Here is a 22,703-nt window from a genome sequence, read left to right as displayed (position 1 = left end):
AACTAGTAAAGAACACAAAATCCTCCATGATTTTAAAAAGGAACATAATGTGATGATTGAATGCTACTTTCATCCAAATCTGTCTGAACAAACTCAAATTCATGTTGGATGGCCTGAGGGTAAATAACTTTACAGCAATTTTTTTTTTTTGAGGGATTTACCATAATACTCAATATGGTTTTGAATGTCAGATATTTGCAACTGCCGTTCCAATAGGGTCACAGGTTTATTAGTCAAAATGTTATTTTCTAGCTGATCTGAAAGAGAAGCAAGAAATATATTTGTTTTTTCAAGGAAATATTACAAGAAAATAGCACTTCAAAAAAGTACTCCTGTCTCTCTTTAACATTTGATGCTTAAATCGTTATTTACCGTTTCATTTAAAACCGTTTTCAGTCACAAACTGCTAGTAAATCCAAGATTGCGTCTGCGTCTTATCTGTTCACAAGTCAGCTCTAGACCCGCGTCCAATGGCTCTTGTGGTAAGATTCTGAGGTTGCGGTCAGATTGCATGTGTAGTGTGAACGCTAATGCATCTTGATGCATCAACACCGCAGGCCGTCGACTCACCTCACATGCAATTAAACTTTGCCAGTTTAAATGAAAGCAACCTTTCAATCTAGAACAATGTAAACATGTGAGACATGTTAGTACCAGGTGTAAACAGCCATCTGTCTCGGCTGACATGTGATCAGATCACTCCAGACAGATGTGTAAACAGCGCCTAAGTGAGATTAGGCTGCTATTTGGCTATTATAAGGCTCATTGGCTGCGGATGCGACCAAAATATCACGTTAAATGTCATTTCCTTATTATACAATTACATTCAATGTTTAAATAAGATCTCGATAGTTCATCAAAACATAACGATGTTTGTTTATTTATTTCGTGATTACATTCCACGTGTTCACACATCTTGCTCTAGTTTTTGTAACGGACAGTGCGATTTTTGGCGTATTCATCTAAATTGTGTTCCTGGATATCATCTGTCAGTACTGAGAATTGTTTTCCTGCGGTAATGGATGCAGTTCATCCTTTGGGCTTTAACATTAAACAACTCGATTTTTCATTTTCTGAACTTTGTGAGTGATGCTTTGCACGTGCAGAACTCATCCGATCTCTTAAAGCAACAGCACACCTCCTCTAAAAGCAGCGTATTGTGAGGTATTGATACCGGGTGAGGGATAAGTTTAACATTTATTCCTAACACGCATACTTCATATATAATAATTTGTTTATGTGACACACATGCAAAACTAGAACATCTCTTCATCAGCTCTATATTAGTGTGGCTAATAGTGATAGATATGCTTACACTGACAAACAAATAAACTGGTTGTCATGACTTTTTATGAGCAAAACATGTTTAACGCATCATAATATCGTAATAGTTTACACAGAAAAAATACATTTCCTAAATTGGACTGGTCAAAACTCTGGCAGATATCCTGGTTATAACTAAAGGAACTGCAATTGCATTGGATCCAAACATATAAACACAAGATTTTATAAGTGTTATTAATGAAATAGACCTTTTTCCTTGTTATTGTGCGCTATTCAATAAAGCATCTCATCCACTTCTTTCCAATCCACATATTTCCAGCTAATGGGTTAGGAATGGAGGAAAATATCACTCTATAAATCATTAATATCCTCCTTTTAAATAAAAATAATACACTAAATTAGTTTTTCATAAAACGAAAAAGCAAGATGATTCATTTCCAGGCTCATCTGGGATTTGAAAACATCCCGTTTACAGAAGCCCAGCAAGACTTTTCTTCTGCTAATGGATGAGAGGTTTCTTTGGAAAGGCTATGTTTTTTTGTAATTATTAAATTTCCAGAGCACCATCTGCCATTAGATGTGTTATCTTAACTAAAGGAAATATCAAGAACATTTGAAGATTTATAGATCTGATTTGTTATTTTATGCATATTGAGAAGAGCGCGCCTGAATGAATTATTCTTTATAATTACATTCTCTACTGCTGTGTTTGAGTGAATCTCATGGAAAAAAAAAAGCCCAGGTCATAAATTTACCCCAAAATGAAAAGAACGCACTGCCTGTTGCATAATAAAAACAAAGCCTATTTCTAGTTTTGGTAAATTTCCCTCTTTTGGACTGCATGTGAGGCTCATCTTGCGACAATCATGATGTGTGTTTTGAAACACATGGTCTTAGAAATGTGTGTAAAACAGCTGAACGTGTTTCTGATCACGATAAATGAAAAATCGCTATTCTTCACGAGCAAACAAATTCTTGCTTTTAAACAACGTGCAGGAGAGTGTGCGCCATAATTGTTCATTGTCAAAAGTTGCATGTGGTCAAAAGCGAAAGTCTGCAGGGGACGGACGAAGCATCTGGCTGGCTGACAAAGATTAGCGATAAAAGAACGTAAACAGAGAGAAAATGTAACTCAGATGTTGGAAAAAATACTTCAGCCTCCAATAATTATCAGGTTTTCTTAAAACTGTCACAGATGGCATGCTGAAATCAGTTCCCCGCAGACTCAACAGCTGTCTGATTACATTACGTGTCATTTAGTCGATGCTTTTATCCGTAGTGACTTTATTAAGACGTTAAGTTCATGAGAACCTGCGATTCTGCCAGCAAACTTCAACGAAACCACCTGGTCACTGAACCTTCGCACACAAGCTCTGAGCTCAAACCTCTGGACTACTGCATGAAATACGTCGCATTTTTATGTCACTCCGCTATCCCCGGCCAAAATCCGAAGCGAAATCCGCAGTAAACCGTGCTAAGGACCATCTGGTGGATACTGTACACAAAACAATGGCAAGCTTCGATCTGACCGGCAGGTTTTATGCAACGTCCGGGTGTCCGAGTGCATGCGGTTTTTCATTGCCTTTCCAAGATTCCCAACAGCGCTCGGGGAAGAACGGTTTTGCCAATGTTTGCGAACTTAAAAAAGATTTACTTGAGCACACAAAACTATTCTGCTGCCTTTTCAGAGTTACGTCTGATAAATCAGCAGTTCGTCATCAGTGTTAGGGTAGCAGAATATATCTTTATATAACTTACAAGCACTGCGTCCAATCAATCCGTCGATGTTACTGTTTATTCTTATGCTGTCAATAGCCTGTCTACACGAACCTATTTCTCATGAGCGTCTTTTACATCCGAAACAAAGAGAGTTTTGAAGAAAAGACGCCTGCAGGCCACCAGCAGGGACGTGTAAATTAGCTCATGCGTTAAGGGGTCCTGGACATCTGCAGTTTGTTCGCCTCCTGATTGCTTTCCTCAGTCAGCGTTCCAGGCTGGAGTCAACGCACGATCTCATGCGCTCTCCCTCAGAGAGGTCATGGCCTCAGAAACACAGAGGCCACAAACTCTCCCCTGCGTTAATACCACAGGAGTCGTGTTTCACTGGCCCCGGAGCTGCGTCTGCTGAGGCTAAATGGGGATCGAAATATAAGATCCATGCATTTTTATGGAATTTCCTACAATTTGGATTACACTTTTGTAACATTAATAGACTTAACGTGATGCATATTTATCAGTCAGACATCACACGGGTAAGATTTTTGAACTTAAAAAAGCTGCGAGGACAATATAACTCTGATTGAATTAGTCTGAAAGAAGAAAGTCATATACACCTAGGACGTTTTGGAGATGAGTAAACCGCAGCCTAATCCTCATTTTCGAGTAAACCAAGTTTAAGTTAAAGACTGTCCACTCGCTTTCAGGGTGCTGCTTCAAATGTCACACCAAAGGTTTGTGACAAAAAACGTACAATTTTTTTTTTCTTATAATATGCATTCATTTGTACCTATTTGTCAATCGTCTCCTGTTCAACGTTTTGCTCAATGAGTCATTTTTCTAAACGCCTCCAGTGATTGGTCGATTTCATTTAAAGAAGCGCTTTTGTGCACTCCAAAAGCAGCACCTAGTGGTGAAGAATTAGCATTTTTCATTCAGAACCAACATGGAAATTCCTGCAATATGCTAATATTTCACCTTGACGTCAGCATAAAATGTTTTAAAAAAACGATTTGTTTCAATGATTCAGATTCGACTCTTTATACACGGTGCACTTTCAGATTTAAAACTTCGCAGGATGTTTTTCTTCACAGAGCTGTGCTACACACTGCATGAAAGTTCATAACAGGGGCATTTTATACTTCTTTAAAAATGCAGTTTTCTAACATTATTTACTTTAACTTCTTAGGTAATATCAATGGTATGATGTTTCTGATGAGTCCGAAATTACAAAAACATACACATTTAATTGTTTGATCTAAATTATTGCTAGGGGCAGTTTAGTAGAGACACTGGCAGGGCAAAAGCAGTCTGGACCCCTCATATCCAGCACACTTAGTCTTTGAACTGTTGCTGTTTGGTCAATGCTACAGAGCACGGAGCACCAGAACAGTGTCTTCCCTCGGGCAAACCATCTTATGAACACTTCACAATCGCTGCGGAATACACAACATTATTTATACACTTACACATGCACACATACTTAGTTTACATTTCAAATGTGCATATACTTTTACGCACAAAATTGTCTATTGTAATACACCTGCAGACAAAACCTGATTTAACCAAGAGTGAGATGTTCCTGGAACAACATTGTTATCAACCAATGAGATTTGATAAGCCAGTTTATAGTTTTTTACAATCAGAGTTTGGTGTTTGCTTGATTTTAGGGATTACTCCTGGTTTAGGTGTAGGGATATGGTCAAGACTACATTTTTGGATAAATATGTTCTTCCAGGGTCAACAAAATATATCGAACTAGCCTAGAAACACTAACTCAAAATCAGGACGTGCTCATCTGTACACAAATCGTCAAGTTTGTATATTGTTATTCTCTATTTACTTATTCTATTTTTATTCTTTTTGTCTTGTTCCTGTTATTCCGTTGCGCTGTGGAGGCTTCTGTCACCGAAAACTACTTCCAGTTATTCATTTTATTAAGTACTAGTAGTTCTGTGTTGAACAAAACCGGATGCAGATAAATAAGCTGATTGGAAGACATTTTTACACTGTATGTGACCATCAATCAGTGTAAGCAAAGCAAATGACAGCTTAAATCCTTTTTGAATGTACGAGGTGTTATAGATGAAACCTTCTGAGGAATTGAAAGGATTCACTTACCATAATGAAAAGAAAATAAGGAGAGAACTGGATCCTGAATCAAAGCAGTAAGATCTTCTACATAAACATTGATCTTTCTGCTCAGCCCGTCAGATTCTTCTTTCATCTGCTCTTCAGATCTGATCTGATGAGAGGCCAGAGGATGAATGGATGAAATGTACTCAGTGATGAATGTGCTGTGATGGAGGTTTCTCACTCTATTATTCACTACGATTCCACTATTTCACTTCCATTTTTGTTATAAATATTATACATTTATCTAAGTTTCACGAAAAGGCTAAATCCATAAAATGACATTTGCATACATTTAACATCTGTAATGTGGCATACTCCTAAATGACTATTAATCACTATTAATCTCATACAAAATGAAAGTTTTGTGTACATAATGTGTGTGTGTGTGTGTGCTGTGCACATTTATGTCTGAATACACATGCACAGATATAAGAGAATTGTTTATGTATTATATGAATATAAATGTGTAGACATCTAAATACTTTCAAAATATATACTTTATACATACATAAATATACACAGTACGCACATATATATTATATAAACACAAACTCTTATTTTGGATGCAATTAATCATGATTAATCATTTCTCAACATTAATTTAACATTTAAAAATCTTAGTGGTGTATATTATATTAAAAAAGTTGTAGGACTTACAACGTTTTAAAACTTTTACTTCGTGGAAAACAGAAGCATTTTCCTAACAAACCTTTTAGCCCCTGTCTTTCATTTCGTTGGTAATTCATATTGTTTTCATTGTTTTTTTTTTCACTCGGTTGAACTTGGGGTCATCAGCAAAGAAGATAAACCCTTTTCAGAGGATGGCAATATTTTCATAAAAAAAGAAAGATTTTTGAGTTACTTCGTTTTATATGTTGATAAAAAGGCTAATAAACAATAGGCTATTTAACTGTGACAAACAGCTAGCAGACAACATCTGACTTCCACCTAGCATGACCAATAGCCTAATTAGTTTGTATTTCCACATAAAACCAAAAAAAAACACAAAGCAGCTGCGGCAAACAAACACAGCAGGTGCACAGCAAAACACCCGTCACCCTACTGTCATAACTACATGATCTGCTTCTGAAAAAGAATCTCTTCAGTGTCTGCCTTTTGGATTAAAAAAACATTATAACATATCATAAGGAGCACAGGTATATTTGTAGCAACAGTCAACAATACATTATGTGGGTCAGAATTATCCTTTTTCTTTTATCCCAAAAACAGTAGGATCATTTTGACTGGTAATATACATTGACTTAATTTCTACAAATTTAAAGGTGATTTTCTCCATATTTAGAAAAGCCAAATGTAGTTTTTCCCAGCTTTTAGATGATGCATACATTTAAATTTGCAAGAAATTGACTGGATTTGTGGTCCACAGTCAAATAGCGATGTATTCTAACCAACCAATTTATCTGTCTATATTTTTCTAATATTCATCTACTCATCAGTCTATCTGTCCATCTATCACCCGTTCTCTCAGTCATTAAAACTTCAAGGCTGTTTTTCTTCAAATCATTTAAACCAACAAGCATTGACAAACCTTGTAATTCAAACCCATTAAAAAAAACCTTTTACCTAGACAAACCCCATCATATCTAATCCTTCTACTTTATTTTAAATTCAAACTGCAATTCATGCATCCTGTTTACCACCTCAAATCAAATTCACTTAAAATTCTGCAACGGACCTGGGATTTAAAAAGCGTTCTCAATTCACTTCTATATGGGGCATGACCCTTATCATCAAGTCTGTCCGTGCTGTTTTTGTAGCGTCCATCTGGTCCACATACTGTAGATTCCGCCCGAGTGAACTGTATATGAATCCTGGAGAAGATCATGGATGATCATGAATCACACTGGCAGAGGCGGGTCATCCATCTCACCTGGAGAAGCGTTTGATCTGTTGATTGTTATTGATGGGGAAAACTCAAGATACATTGAAAATGACATTTATGGCCGACAGTCTTTCAGCACATATCCATCACTCCAAACATATTTGAATCTGTGGGTAAAAGGAAGCGTATGGAAGTGTATGGATGGGTCAGACGACTCCAACATTATTATGCAATGGCATAAAGCTCGCAGCAAACCATAGCATAACTCTAGTTCACAGTTTCATGAACCAGCTGTATGTTATTATGTAAGCGGAGGTGGGTGAGCAGTATAGAGGAAGGCATCACATTTTCCGGGTCTCACTAAGACACATAACCCTCTCCTGTGGTCTGTCCTGTCTGTTATGCTATCATGCTTTAATGTTCTTGGCAGGCGTTTTGTTACCAAAGTGCCTCTCAGGAGTGTGAGACGTGGCCTGGTGGTCTCTCCACAAGCTTTGACATGCTCTATGGTGGCGCTTATGTTGTGCATTTAAATCCATCACTGCACTCCTTTCTTCCCATGGACTCCCGATGCGTCTTCACTTCCCTGTCAGATTAACTCTTTCCCCGCCAGTTACAAGCACCACTAGCATTTTTGATCATTTTCACTAAATATTTTGGTAGAAATATAGCTGAATATGCACTGCTTTCAAATTCATGCATTTTTTTCAAAACAGATGGAGGAGATCACTTCCGGCAACACTCCCAAAGCTTGCACCACTTTCTAGCTCATGTTAGGCACGTTTGGTTTATATGTTTGATGATCTTGTTATGTTACATAAGCATCTGCCTGCATATGTGTTCGATTGCTTTTTTTCTTTATGTTTTGGTCCAGAGGTTGAGTACTCATGCAGGAGATGTTTAAAAGGGCCTCTCACCATATACTGAAACACAGCGAGAAAAAACATTCTGTCAGTGGCTGGCATAGAGTTTGTTTTGTAAATATAAATAAATATACTATATATGTGTGTATATATATATATATATATATATATATATATATATATATATATATATATATATATATATATATATATAATGCATCTTAATATAACAAAAATGTATAACATTATATTTTTCTGTATTTTCACCAATTATAATAAAGAGAGTTTCTTAAAGATGCAGGAATGCACGTAAAGCTCTTAGTCAGGAGAAATTCTCTGTCACATGCACAGTGTGTTTTTGGACCGTGCATTGGCTGCGGACTGCAGAGGCTGATTTTGGATCTAACAGCTACGACGTCCAGCTGGCTTCAGATCCATCCGTGTGAGCCTTGATTCTTTAAAGGGTGTTTTTGAGGTGATAAGTCGGGCTACATCCTGATTGTATTGTGACTTTAGAGGTGTCTGAATAGTGCAGCCAAATCAAGAAATTAACACATGAGGAAAAGCCAGTAAAAGGCCTTGAAGATCTGGATATGATATCTACAGACTGAAAAGCCAGATCCAGAAACCAGAATATCACAGAGACTTGAGGTGGGACTGCACAGCAGCAGGCTAAAAGCACTCAAAACACCCTAGCAACCGTAGACCGTCATCCTGGCAACCGCGCGCATCACTGAAGCGACTTCTGAATGCGTGAGTGCCTCTAGCATCTACATCAGAAAGATTTAGTGTTAGCAGGCACCTGCAGAGCATCATGGGAGAACAAGCTCAGTGATTGTTTGCGGAAGCTCTCGTTTGTCAGCGCAATTCTCTTAATGACTGCTCTGTTCTGTTGAACACTCATTCTGCCCTGTAGATTTCCATTATATTCCACATATGGTGGGAATTAGCGGACTGGCGATATCTGCGATCTGGAATTTTCCTCTGATACATACAGGCAGTCAGCGTTCCTCTCATCCTTTACTGACAGATGGGAGTGGAAAATCTGTGTTCTCTAATGCTGTAAAGGGTTTACATCAAACACTACTGTTTCTCTTTTATAAAGGAAAAGTAAGTTGGTACAATAAACCATTATGAGGTTTAGGTAGTCGTCATAGTAAGCTACCCAAAACAAAATTTTTGTTGGTATAATAGTTTCCTATTTTTTAAAGTCCTAATTTAACCCTTTCCCTGCCACTTTCCATCTTTTCATATATGGTAGGGGGCGCTAGTGCACATCTTCTAAAAGAGTACTGATTTAAATCATGCTGAAGAGTTAAATGATTTTACCAAATGAAATGTCAACCCAGGAAGTGGTTTAGGACTGTGGGTGTGGATGGACGCGATCGGCTCGATATTATGTTTTATATAGCATTCTGAATCCAATCAACACTTTGACCAAAAGATGATTTGCAGCTTTTTTATGAAACTTGCCCACGTATAAGTGTGGATAAATAAGAATGCATGAAACTAGACTAAAATGTTTTTTGTTTGTTTGAAAGCTGAGGCTCTATTCATTCTTCACATGTTGCATGTTCCATGAAATCATATATATCTATATCATCTGAGTTATTATATATGAAGAATGTTGGTAACCAAACAGTTGATGGTTTGCATAGTATTTTCTTTTCATGCTATGGGGAATCAATGGAGACCAACAGTTTGGCTATCACAATTCTTCAAAATATAATTTGTCGTGTTCCAAAGAAGAAAGAAAGGTTTGGAACATTCTGTCATTCACATAAATGACACAATGAGATACTTTTCATTTTGGGTGTACTGTTCCTTTAAGTAGCTTTAGTTTAAAGTTTGTTCTGCCCATCTATTGAAAGTCAGTGGGCTCCAGTGTTTTGGTCTCCACTGACAAAAACAGCTCTCTACAGAGCCAACTAAAAATAAAAATCACTCTCAACCTATCTAGCAAAATGAATCAATTAAATAAAAATTGACTATGACATTGATTTTATCTAATTGTTGTAGTATAGCTGCATGTAAATGAATCTGAAAGGTTTTTGCACACATGAAGCTACAATGTTTTACATGGTTTTGCTATATATTTTTCCCTTTTTTTGCTATATACGTTTTTTTGTCCAGAGTGGACAGTGTCTGGGTTTATGGCGAACTTGAGCTTTCTCAATCTGTATAGGGTCAAATCCTGCCTTCATGGGGTCATATCATGGAAAACCACATTTTCCTTGCACTTCTAACTGAAAACTTTGACCTCAGTATATCCAGAATATTCAGAATACTACCATCATCTGAAGTGAATGATAGTGATCTGACATCAATATCAGCTGATGTTTGTCCATATTTCATTGTAAACTGACAACTTTGATGTCCATTGAAATGAAATGTGCAACATTAAGCTGTCCAGTTTCCCTGCTTGAAGGCGCTGAAAACTAAAGATGAATGTACAGATGTACAGTACGTACTTCTTACATTAAAAAAAACCTGAATTTTTTATCCAGACATGCTTCATCTTATAGAAATCCCTCATAAGTGCAGTTCTCATAAAAGAAGGTTATAAAACGACATCAATATTAAACATAGTCTTAAAAGTTATAATTGTACGAACAAGGACAGAACGTGGTGGTTTAAGAGGCATGACGTATCTGATTGCTTTTTCCATCGAGGCAGAAAGAGAGAGAGAGAGAGAGAGCAATACGGTGTTTCTGCCATGAACGCTGATCTATGGAAAGATGCTCTGCTGCTTGGAGGTCAATGCGGTTGAAAACAGCTTTGGACAGCAAAAAGCTGAACTATAGAGATCTTGTTCTCTCTTCCTGTGCGGTCTGACTCAAAGACACTACAAAAAAGGAGATGTTAGACAGATTGTAAGACCTTCGATTCTACGTATAACAGAAGTTTATACTGCCAAAGCCCTAAAAATACCCCAGAAAAATTCGAAGTCTCCTGAAGTCGTATGATTTATGCGAGGAACAGACACTATTTACAAAAAATCTTTTCAAATTTCATTCACATTTACTGCAACACAAAAAAGTAAATGTTCTGTAAGTATGGATTTACTGTTAAACTGCTAGTAACTAGCAACCTTACCTTAGGCTCAAAATTGGAACATTTGCATAAAATATTTTCATCCAACGAGTAAAAAGAGAGCAAAATCTTCACTTCCTTGTAAACTGGTTCTAAATATTTTGAATAAATTATAATATTTCTAATAATAAAATAATAATAATATATTTTTTTTATTTGATAAATTACTTGCGCCTCATAGCGAGCAGACTAAACACAATAAATGCTATACAGAAATCATTTGAGACGTTTCAGAACGACAAAAACAACATTTCAGATGCTGTGTAATAAATGCGCATTAAAACAGGGTGATGGAAACATAGCTATGGACTCTTTCAATGAAATGTGCGTTGATAAACGGGCTGGTTGACTGGAACAATCAAATCAACTCAACGCTAAATCGATGTAGGGAGAGCAATGACAGCAACAGATGGGTGCGCTGAAAACATTAAACAAAGAAACCTAATGAAGACCTGGTTGACAAACAAAATCTGAAATCATTTTTGTTTTGGTCAAATCTGACATGGCCTTTCAGACAGTCCACGAGGGTGGGCATATACGACTCCCAGAGCGGCTTATTGAGAGGAACCGTAAATATTTCCACTGACATCATGGCCATATCCAGAGCGGAAAACGTTGGAGTCGGTGGATTTACTTGTGCTCCATGGCACAGAGATTCCATCGGATCAGGATCGCTTACGGTCTTAATTAACATCAGCTGCTGGTCTCCCTGTATATGAGAAAACCCCAGCACTGCTCTTTTTCCAGCTTTAACGCTCAAAAGTCCAACCATAAACCTGAAGCTGCTTTCGTTTAAGAGCGTGGATTCTTCGTGAGCTTGACGTTCGCACAAACGCATGCCGCTGAACTCACTGTACGGATGTCCTTGTCCTTCCAACGAACACGTTCGTCATGTAAAGACTGTAAAGTGTTCTTTAGATCCGCACGCGTGTGAGTCAAATACATTTACGAAGCCAGATACTTCCTTCTTAAACTTTTAACTGTAGGTTAACATCAGACGTTTGCAATAAAAGTTTTATTGGGTGAAGAGGGATCACTGCCTCCACCAAATTTCCATTCGTGCGGCATGTCTGGCCTTATTCTTACCTGTAACGCTGCAAATTGGTGCATAAAAATTCCATTATCAAACTCTTGAGGACAAAGTTTACACACAATGAATTATTAGACCAGAACTGTGTTGACATCTCCAGTAGGTGGCTTCTGCAAAAGTACTTTTGAGTCTCATTTGGTCAGATTTGCTTTACGAATTGTGCATTTTCTGAAGTGCTTTGGGCAAACATCGTGACAGCTTTGCTTAAGTTTAGGACTTCAAAGAAACCCATGAGTATTAAACTTTGGTGCATCGCTGTCTGGGCCAGTAACATTTCAGGTCTTATGTCCTGTTGAGAAACATTGTTGGTGTGCTTTTACTTTCCAAAGGAACTGGGTCTGAAATCTGGCAGACGATGAAAGACGTAACACTTAATTTGAGACATGTATACACTAATTAGTCTTTTTTTAAAAACCTGCTTTCCATTTAAAATATATTTAAAACAAAAATGAGAAATAACAGTGCATGCAAGACATGAATGTTTCTTGAACATTGTCATACAAAAAACTATGTAACATACCAATGCAATTTAGTATTTACTCAGAAATTTGTTGTAAATTTTACAAAGAATTACAGTGAATTCAAGATATTCAATGTCAAGTAGTCTTTAAACAAACAATAATTGTTTACAGATAATAATAGACATTTATCTAGAGAACAATACATTAGAAATATAAAAGTATAAAAGTCAAAATATCATAGAACCACAAAGAACATGCTAGCAACCTATTAATTCAACACTTTTGAAAACCACACCACAGTCCTGACTCAGTGACATAGCACTGTGCATTTTATTCATACAAGGACCACTCACTGTGCTCATTTATTTCCCTTTTACCTTCATTTACTCATGTTTGTCGTTTGAGATCATAAGGTCTTCAAATGCTTTATTCCGGCTGCAGTTTATCTTCACTGTGCTGCATATTTTTGCATATTGCATAACTATAATTGCGTGATCAAAAACTCTTAGCGTGTAAATAACAATGAGTGCTGTGCTTCTGTTTGACAGTTTCTATCTACAGAGTCAGCTGGTTTACTGAGAGTTTACCGGTAGTGGCTGGACTTGAAGAGCTCCTATGAAATGCTCGTCTGAATGCTAAAATACTTTCCTGACAGCGCAGCTCTACTGGCAGATCGAGGGGCTTGGTTCGTGATTCATGAAAAAAACAACATCTTCCACGCAGCCAAGACAATTTCTCCAATCAAAGCTCTGACTGCAGACGCCAGGTCTCCAGGGAAAACTTTACATCGGTCAGTGACTCTGATGGAAACATGCCCTAACTGCCGCTGGTAAATGCTTCTGTTTGAGCTGTCGAAATGCTTCGAACCTGGTGGCTTTATTTATCATCTGTTGGTTACGCTGAATCCTCTACCTACACACTCGCCAGCACTGCCTTTTTTGGGCTGATAAAATTATCTGAGCAGCATGGGAAGCCTGTTAAACTGCTTGCTACCTCACAAATGTCACCTCATCCCGTCTCACGAACGGCTGAAAGCGGCAGTAACTCGCTCACGCTGACGTCTGGCTTCCGTAACTTGTGACAGGTGTTTACTGCAGCCCTTAGACACTAAATTACACAAAACAGACAATGAGTAACATCACAATGTGCAGCGTGTAAAAAAAGCGTGGCTAGTTCACATTTGCAGAGGTTTCTTATTGGCTCATGAAGAATTAACGGAACCTTAGTATATGTGACCCTGAACCATAAAACTATGTAGTATTCAACATTTGAAGTGGATCAAAAATAGTTAATCAAAGTTATTCTAAGACATATTAGCATACAAAAAAGCAAAATAGCAAAAATAGCATTTACAAAATGCGGTACCAACATTTTAGGTTTTATAGTTTTATGTTAAATTTACAGTTAAATACTGTCATTAATTAACTGTTGTAATGTTAATATACTATTAAAGTACTGAAATCTGTCTTGTACCTTTGAAATACACTGACAACCACCAGATGCAGGTGGTGATGAGAAAGTCACATGATGAACCAGAGCCAATCACAAGCACTTCAGATTCTAGAAAGCGTTTAGTTTTGATTTCAGGTGGAATTTATTTTTTTTTTATGTTATAGTAATGTTGTATTTTGGGTAAAAAAAAGTTTGTAGTAGGATTTTTGTATCATTTAAATAATGTTATTATCACAAAAAAGCAGACATTTTAGTATTTTAAAGCAATGTTCTCACAATGTTTTTACAACCTAAATATGTTATCATAACATTTCATACTGCCCCAATCTAGTCACATGACCTCATTACGTTGCATATAGACAGGTTATTTTCATTTTAAATCCAAATTTTCTGTACAGATTTTGGCACACTTGGCAGCCTGATTAAACAAAGAGTTAACAGAGTGATGTTGAAATCACTGTTAATGTTATTTTTGGCTCATTTGTCACGCTAGAAGTGTCTAATGCATTGCATTGTATATATTTCACGCCATGTGCTCTAGCCGTATACTGCTCATTGACAAATGAAACAGGTCATCAGGCTATTCTATGCATACAAAAAACATCCAAGGGATATGGGATAATTATTTTCTCTGAATATTGCAACACAGGAGTTTCTTATGTTGTTTTTTTTCTGTAGCAGCACTTTTCTACCTCAAAATTTTCTAAATACATTAAATTAGTTGCTCTGCAAAAGGGACTGAAAAAATTAACCCACAGCATATTACACATTACATTGCTATGGCAAAAAGGGACCAGAGACTCAACAAAAAAATGAAGACTTAAGACTGTGGAAATAGTAAAAGCAGAAGAGTGAAAGTTTGCTATTCTGAAGCCTGTGCATGTCCATTCCTCTCAGCGAATCAATGGCCACATATGGAGAAATCAAGGGTGTTTATTTCCTTCGTAAAAAAAACAGATGACCTTCTCCATATGGTTTTGCAAATAGAACCATCTGCCTCATCTTATTGGTTGACCTGCTTTTCCACAGAAAGCATGAGCAAATGCACATAAACAAAGAGAGATGTCTGTCTTTGATGACAATAATATTTAAACGTAGCACCTCTGAGTAGAGCTGGGTGTGTGACGGTAAACTGGGAGAAACCAGAAGAGATCCTGAAATTTACTACCCGTTGAGTTGCAGAGGTTTGAGGCCACTAGTGAAGATGCTTCCTTATTACAGTTTTATAATTTCAGGCTTTTTTTCCCACTGCAAATGAATAGCAATGTGGATAAAACGTTTAGCTGAATATGACTAAGATTTGAGAATGACTGCAGCATTGAACTAAACCTGATGATCATGTTCTTCTGCAGATAATCCTTGAGATGATACAAAAAGCATCTTGAGCTCTAGTGGAAGTGAGCTTAGCTTAAGCCAGCACTAGGCCTTAGTTAAGTCAAGAAAACATTACAGGTATACATCCTGACACAGAACAATGACACTGATGTATTTTAACATATGTCAGCGATAGATATTTTTATTGGAGACAGCTCAAACATGCATTTTAGTCTTGGACTGGTTTAAGCCTTGTCTGTGAAACCAGCTGAATATGGGTTTATGCACAAATATCCCACCTTGTTGGCAAAGGCTATATACAGTAACTCCGCCACTATCGTATGATTGGGGTAAGACACTTGGGGGTCAAACATCACTTCCACTGGTGTAGATGGTAAAGTTTGTACTTTTTGTTGCGATCAATCTGCTTTTGAACCTGCCATTTCTAAACTTTTTTCCTCCCTTTCAAACCTTGTCACTTTAGAAAGGCATATTTTTTTCAAAAATTAAGGAAATAATCAAATAGTGGGAAAAGTATTTAGTAGGGTTAGGGTAGATATAGGGAGGGCTTTAATGTCCCAATAAGGTGGCATTTATTTAATAGTTTGATTTTAAAATGCTAATTTACACTTAATACGTTATTGTTGCATACCATTTATAATACTACAATACTGAAGTGCAGATAATTGACACAATTGGCAATAAGCATTATAAATAGCAAAAAGCAATAGCATCTATAGCTATTTACACTGTGCAAATAGCCGTTGCCATTAAGAAACATGGAGCTAAATGAAAATATAATGTTAGCTTGCATTCAAACAAATGGACACATTGTAGAGTTCACATACACTATATTTAAATTATGGCTGCCAAACAATGCCACAAATCATTGCATTAATAAAGATCCGGTCAGATATTCGTTTATTTAACACACTTTACGCATTAAAGTAAGTCGATATTCTTTCTTAAACAACAAGTACAGCTACTTTAAAAAGCAGCAGGTGCACAAAATCAAGCAAAAAGTTATCCAATCTTCTTAGACAAACATTTTTGTTATGGGGCTCTTATCTGTTCCTGCATGCATGACAATGTCCCAGCGAGGTCCATATAGAAATGCTTTATTGAGTCTGGTGGGGAAGATCCTAACTGGACTGCACAAAATATAAAGCTTACATATACTATGAAAACCCTTTTTCCATTCATTTAGTCTTTTCCAGTCTTTGCCCCGGCTATGGGAGGATGAGAACATTTTCTCCCCAAGGACCATGAATGCCAGATGATTTGTATAGCCAGCATTACTTTATGCTTTAGATTAATGGATAGATGTTCAATTCCAATTGGAAGATTGTAACACTTGGACAGACAAAAAAAAAAAAAAACCCTATGAGGAAAAACAGCATCTCTCAAAGGATTGACATAGACGTCTCATTTAAGCGTAAGACCGCCTTCCCCTTCTTAGACACGGTCTTCTCTGGACGCAAACAGAGACTCAACTCGCTCTTCAATAGCTGGCAGATGGGAACCGAGACTGGGGCCAGTGAACCAAGAATGGTGAAGGAAGAATGAAAACCAAAGGAGCAGAAAGCCAAAAGAGGATTTTAGTTTTGTTTTTTGAAAAGGTTCATAAAGATGGATGACTGATCCCAGCACTCGTAGTTTATGTGCATGTCTACCTCCATAAAGCCAGACACGCAGCACATGTTGTGTCTGGCGCTGTGTTTGTCCTTGTGTTTTGCATTGAAGAGTTTGTAATCCCCTCCCCCCAAACAATATTACAGATGTTCCGCTTCTTTGACCAGTAAAATATTGTACCTTAAAGACTTCACAAAATCAGAAAATCAAGTGGAGTTTTGGAGACTCTTGAGCCATGGCCATCTGTATGCTGGCGCAATTGACAAATACAGCAGATGTACACGTTTAAAACCTACAGACTTAGTCATCCAGGAAAACTGTGCAGAAGAGCTCCCTAAAAAGTCCTGATTCATGGCTGTGGTTTCAAATAAAACCTATAGAGCATTACAGTGATGACGTATTTTGTAGGCCAGCCCGTGAGTTAGCATCACCATGGTTCCCTTGACAAAAAGCCAAAGGAGTTTTCATATGGCTTTTGGATAATTGCAAAAAAAGTAAGCTCCGCGATAAACAAACGGTCACGATTCTTACACTTTCTTCATCATGATGTTCACGAATGAGTGCACATAATCGTTTTGGGAGCCAAGTACATTACTGCAATAAATAAAAAGCTAAATGTAGAAGACCCGAAGCTCTCATCGTTTTTATGGGCTTTATGCTTCAAGAAAAGAAAAACGATGTGACTGGGGTAACACTGAATCCAGGTATCCTGAGAGGATAGGCAATGTAATTTATTTTATTTCATTTCCTGAATCCGAACAAAACAGAGCAAAATGTCCTAAGCATTCAAACTTAATCTAAACAAAGACAAAAACATACTTTTTCTGCTTTTCATGCACCGCTCAAGCAGAGAAATGTTAGTGTTAGTGAGTCCATGCTAATATACAAACCTAAAGAGCTAGGTCAAAGTTAGGTCAAAAACACAAACAAAGGTCCCTTCATGTTAAACTGGTTAAATGTACATTAATTTAATCGTAAAACCATGAACAGTGTTGATTCGGGATATTGTCATCCACGATTGCGATGAACGACCATAAAATATCACGGTCTGCAAAATAAGAAAGCAAAGAGAGTCAAATGGATTTATAATGAAATAATGGTAATTAAACTATGATTTTATTTTTTATAGCAGTATATTGCCATCTTTAGCTAAATCAGTAGGCCTGTTTTGACACCTTACTCACTTGGATGTTGCAGTTTATGTTTATGGTGTTTTTCTTTTTTCTCTTGCCAAAGCGTTAATTGCCTCGTTATTCAAAGGGAAATCACGCCTTCCATAGAAGAACAGGAATCCTGAAGCGTTTCATGTATGTTCGAGACATGACTCACCTCCTCATTTACGTCTGCATGAAAACAAGACTTTTGCAATGTTTGTTTCTTCTGCAGCAATTCACACAGAAGATCATGTGTTTTCTCGGTTTGTGAAAAGACAGATCGATCATTCTTGCACGCTCGTTTGCTCTTTGATGTGTTTCTCTAATTTTCTTTTCCTGTTAATTTTTTTTTTTGAAAGGCTGTTTTTCAGCATCAACTGTTTATGTTAGCCCAACACACAGTGCCCTGATGGAGACAGATGATATAATCTGTTCTCTGACTTCACTGACCATAAAACCCGACAATTGTCAGGCACGCTTCGTTAACCCTGAGCAGTAATTAAAACAAATGGCTTACGTTTCAATGTCATCACATCACAGATGCAGGTTATAAAATGTAAGCAGTCACACTTCACATGTGTTCATATTCAAACCATCCATTACTTAAAAATTATTGTCAAATAACTATATATATATATATATATATATATATATATATATATATATATATATATATATATATATATATATATATATATATAGTTTTCATTCTTGTCTCAGTTAATCACAGTAATCCTGATATAAATGCATAGTACATTAAACGTTTTATAAAGCATAATACATCAAAGAAAATATGTGATGGCTAATGCATTAAACAGTATAATAAATGAAACCTCAAAGTGCTACTGCAATCTTTGTGATGAACTCAATCGTGCATCAGAGACCTAAAGAACAAAAATTTGGGGAATTGACGCTGTTAAAGAACGAAACATGTGACGTTAGAAAGTACGTCTGCTCAACCTCAGCATTCAGCAGGAATGTGAAGCTTTGATTTGTGTTTGTATCTGGAACATTTTTAAAATGGTTTCAAAAGATCAAAGTGTCCTGGAATTGTTACACCCGTCCCAGACAATGCCTGATCATAATCACTTTATAAGCTTTTGCAATCTGCCCTGTTTGCGCATTAGCAGAATATTTTCCAGAGGAAATTTTAGGACGCAACCAAACGCATCGCCCAAGATCTTTGCCGTTCCAGTCCATAAAGCTCTTTGGTGTTCCCTCAGTATTATATATGGGGATCGAGGGATCTATACACTACGCTGTGATGTTATAATGACTAAAGCATGTGTGTTGAGGTCTGGCAGGCTTTGTGTGCGTATAACTTTCAAGCGCAGACACGGATCTTCTTGCACACTTTTAATTTTATTAGCTTAAATAGATAACAAACCATGCTGGGTTCAGTTACACAGGCTAGAGGTCAAGGGTAATTTTCGAAGCGGTTTCTGCTAGTGACCATTATGCATGTGGTAGAATATATCCCGTTCAAATAACCACGTGACATACAGCTTCACTCCACCAATGAGATCCAGACTCTTTTATATGACAGTGGACATATGTGAAAGTGCATATATCAACACCATAAATCATCTGACCATGTTTTGATGAATTATGCTCTCAAGATCATAAAGAAAGGTACTTAAAAGCATTGCTCTTACACAATGTGTAAATGTTGTACAGTTTTGCAAAAAAGGCCTAATTTACCTACTAAATTATAAGTCATATTTACATAGATGTGTGCTTGCTTCAATTAAATATTTAAGTTTATTTAGTATTTTGATAAACTTCACTGCAGAAAGTTGTATATATATATATATATATATGTATATATATATATATATATATATATATATATATATAGAGAGAGAGAGAGAGAGAGAGAGAGAGAGAGAGAGAGAGGCATATAATATACATATTAGTTTAAAATAGTTTTCCAATATATATATCCAACCATTTCTCCAACACTGTGTTCAACCCAAAAATAATAAAAAACAATTTGCCTAAAACATAATAAGGAAAGATTCCTTCTTGAAAGCAGTCTGAGAGCTTTCAAGCTGAAGGAGGAACAGGTGTTTTCTCACAGTGACACACTCCACTCATGCAGGTGTTTTCAAACATTTCTCTGTTTATTTGAGTGGTTTGACGTTTCCACCAATGGCGTGATGTTTTGGCTGCTTGTCTAACCAATGGCAGATGGTGGGCGGGGCTGTAAGAATAGAAGCTCTTTCTCACTGAGCTTTTGAATTGCTTGCCTCCACAGTTTCTCACAGTGTTTCTCAGAACAACCATAGTCTGTATTTTTTTGGTAACCATCGTCCAGGATGAATCAGAGTGTTTCCTCCCAGGAGACGCTGGACAGTTTCTCTTTCGCTGTGACTCAAACCTCCAAACTACATCTTCTCATGACCTTCGGCCCCGTTTCTTACCTCACTTCGCTCCATTGTCGCCACATACAACCAAATTCAGTCTGCAAGATTTCCAGTCAGGTGTAATCGTGTTCACATCAATTTCAAAAAGAGAGATTCATAGTTTCTGAAGAAAATGTCTGTTGTTGTTTTTTTTTACTATGCAGCCTCTGTTTATGATATTCTAGTCTTGAATTTTTCCACCAGTTTTTTTCATTTGCCAAGTGAAATGAATCAGCCTGTTTGAGCAAATAGTATGAGCAAAAGTAATCATGATGATTGACTGAGCAAACACCACATATTATATTTTGTAATTATGATTGATTGTTTAATTTGTTTAACATTCTTTGTAACGTCACATCAGTATTATTTTGTGTAAAGTGTTTCATATTAATGTCTTTAATTATAAAAACAATACGTAATCACTGGCTGTTTGAAACATGGTTACATACATGTGTGTTTTTCATTACTATTAAATATAATTGCGGCACAGCACGAACGCTATGACGGAAACTACAACTCTACAACAAGCAATTGCACAAATTTGCATTGTGCTGACGGTTCTTTATGATTTCAATCCCATCGCAATCTAAATCTCCTCTATTTGCTTGCACAACCTCTATAATAATTACAGAGCAATTCCATACCGTATTTCTCCTTTGAGAAATCTAATCCAGAACGCTTTCTCCTCATTTATTATGACCTTTGTCAAATACCGTAACTAAAGGTAACTTTCACATTGTGTGTGAATCTTCTGACTGCCCAGTGAACTTTTGGATTCTGCCAACTTTCCAAACTATGGATTCAGTCGAAGAAATGGTGATTTAAATGTTGTTTAGGAAACTAATCCCGTCCGAATGGCACTAAAGACTTAAACTGTTTTTCTTGCACAACGAAATCTCTCTCGCTCCCGGAGAAATGTCAATGGATCAGCGAGAGTCAAATATACATATCTGACAAAGCACTTACTCAACGTCAAAACGAACCCAAAACCTGAATCACTTGGGGATTTGATGAAAAATGAATGTCATATACACATAACCTTTCGAAAGTTCAGAAGTTGCCAAAGTCTGACCCAAGTATGAATGATTCAGCGTTATGAGGAAGGCACTTTTCCTGCCATTAATTTTCTCCATCAGACTGGCTCTGCAGTTCGTCTCCAAAGTCAACAGAACTCCAGGGATCATTAATCTCTCCACGGGCCGCTTCAGAACCCTGAGAGCTGCTACTGATTTTGTAGACTTGAGGTCTTGATAACTGGCTGCCGTTCTCAGTCCACTGCTGTAAAGTACACTTAATTGCGGCTTGAGAGTTTTTTCACTCTTGAGCTCAACTGTGCTTGATTTATTGCTAGCTGTTGAGAGAGACACCAAATCTTATTGGGAAAATGGGTGGGTTGAGTTTAAACACATTAGCATCTCACATGCATCTTTGGTCTGGTGGTGTGAATCCAATTCTAATTTGTTTAATCATCATTGGTTTTATGGTTTTAGCGTAGGTGCTAGATGGAATCATAATAAATGCTATTTTTTTTTATCATGTTTTACATGTTGTTTGGTTGCATGCTTGGTTGCTGCTGTAATTGAGCTGCTTTTTGAGAAACCAGTTTCAGTTGTGTTACACCTTAAAAAAATGTCTTTTAAGACACAGTTTAGAATAAATGTGATGTTTCTGATTCACTCTTTCTATTGCTAGGCCGCATACATCACGCTTCTGGATGAGGCAAATGCCTATGTAATTGGGTGTTTCTTCAAATGTGGGCATTTGTATGTCCCAGAGGACTGTATGTATTAAGTTTAACAGAGAAACTATTTTATTTTTTAATCTATGATGGCCACATTACAGCTGTCTCGGAAACCATTCCTTCATCAAAATCTTTGCTACATTTCAAATGTCTTTAATAATAAATTTTATGATTGTACCCCTTGTACCAAACCCAGTTTTTCGATCTTAAAGTGTTAGCTCATCCAAAAATGAAAAATTGCTGTTAATTCGATCACTCTTAAGCCATCAGGGACTTCTTTTCTTCTGTTCAGTACAGTAAAGAAGGGCAAAACCATGGCCCCAATGATTCATAAAATGCAAGTCTATGGCTGTCAAAAAAGCATATTAGGCCACACAAAATTAAAACGTATGTCTCCTGATGTCGAGGTCTCATGAAGTGAAACAATCAGTCACTGAACATTATTTACAACATTGTAATCTATAGATTTAAGCAAATGCTCTGGAGTGATGTTCTTGTATGAATCATTCTTCAAACCTA

Source organism: Puntigrus tetrazona, chromosome 20 (assembly GCF_018831695.1).
Source record: "Puntigrus tetrazona isolate hp1 chromosome 20, ASM1883169v1, whole genome shotgun sequence".
Taxonomy (NCBI): Eukaryota; Metazoa; Chordata; class Actinopteri; order Cypriniformes; family Cyprinidae; genus Puntigrus; species Puntigrus tetrazona.
The sequence above is the reverse complement of the archived record's forward strand: the minus strand, read 5'-3'. Positions refer to the sequence as shown.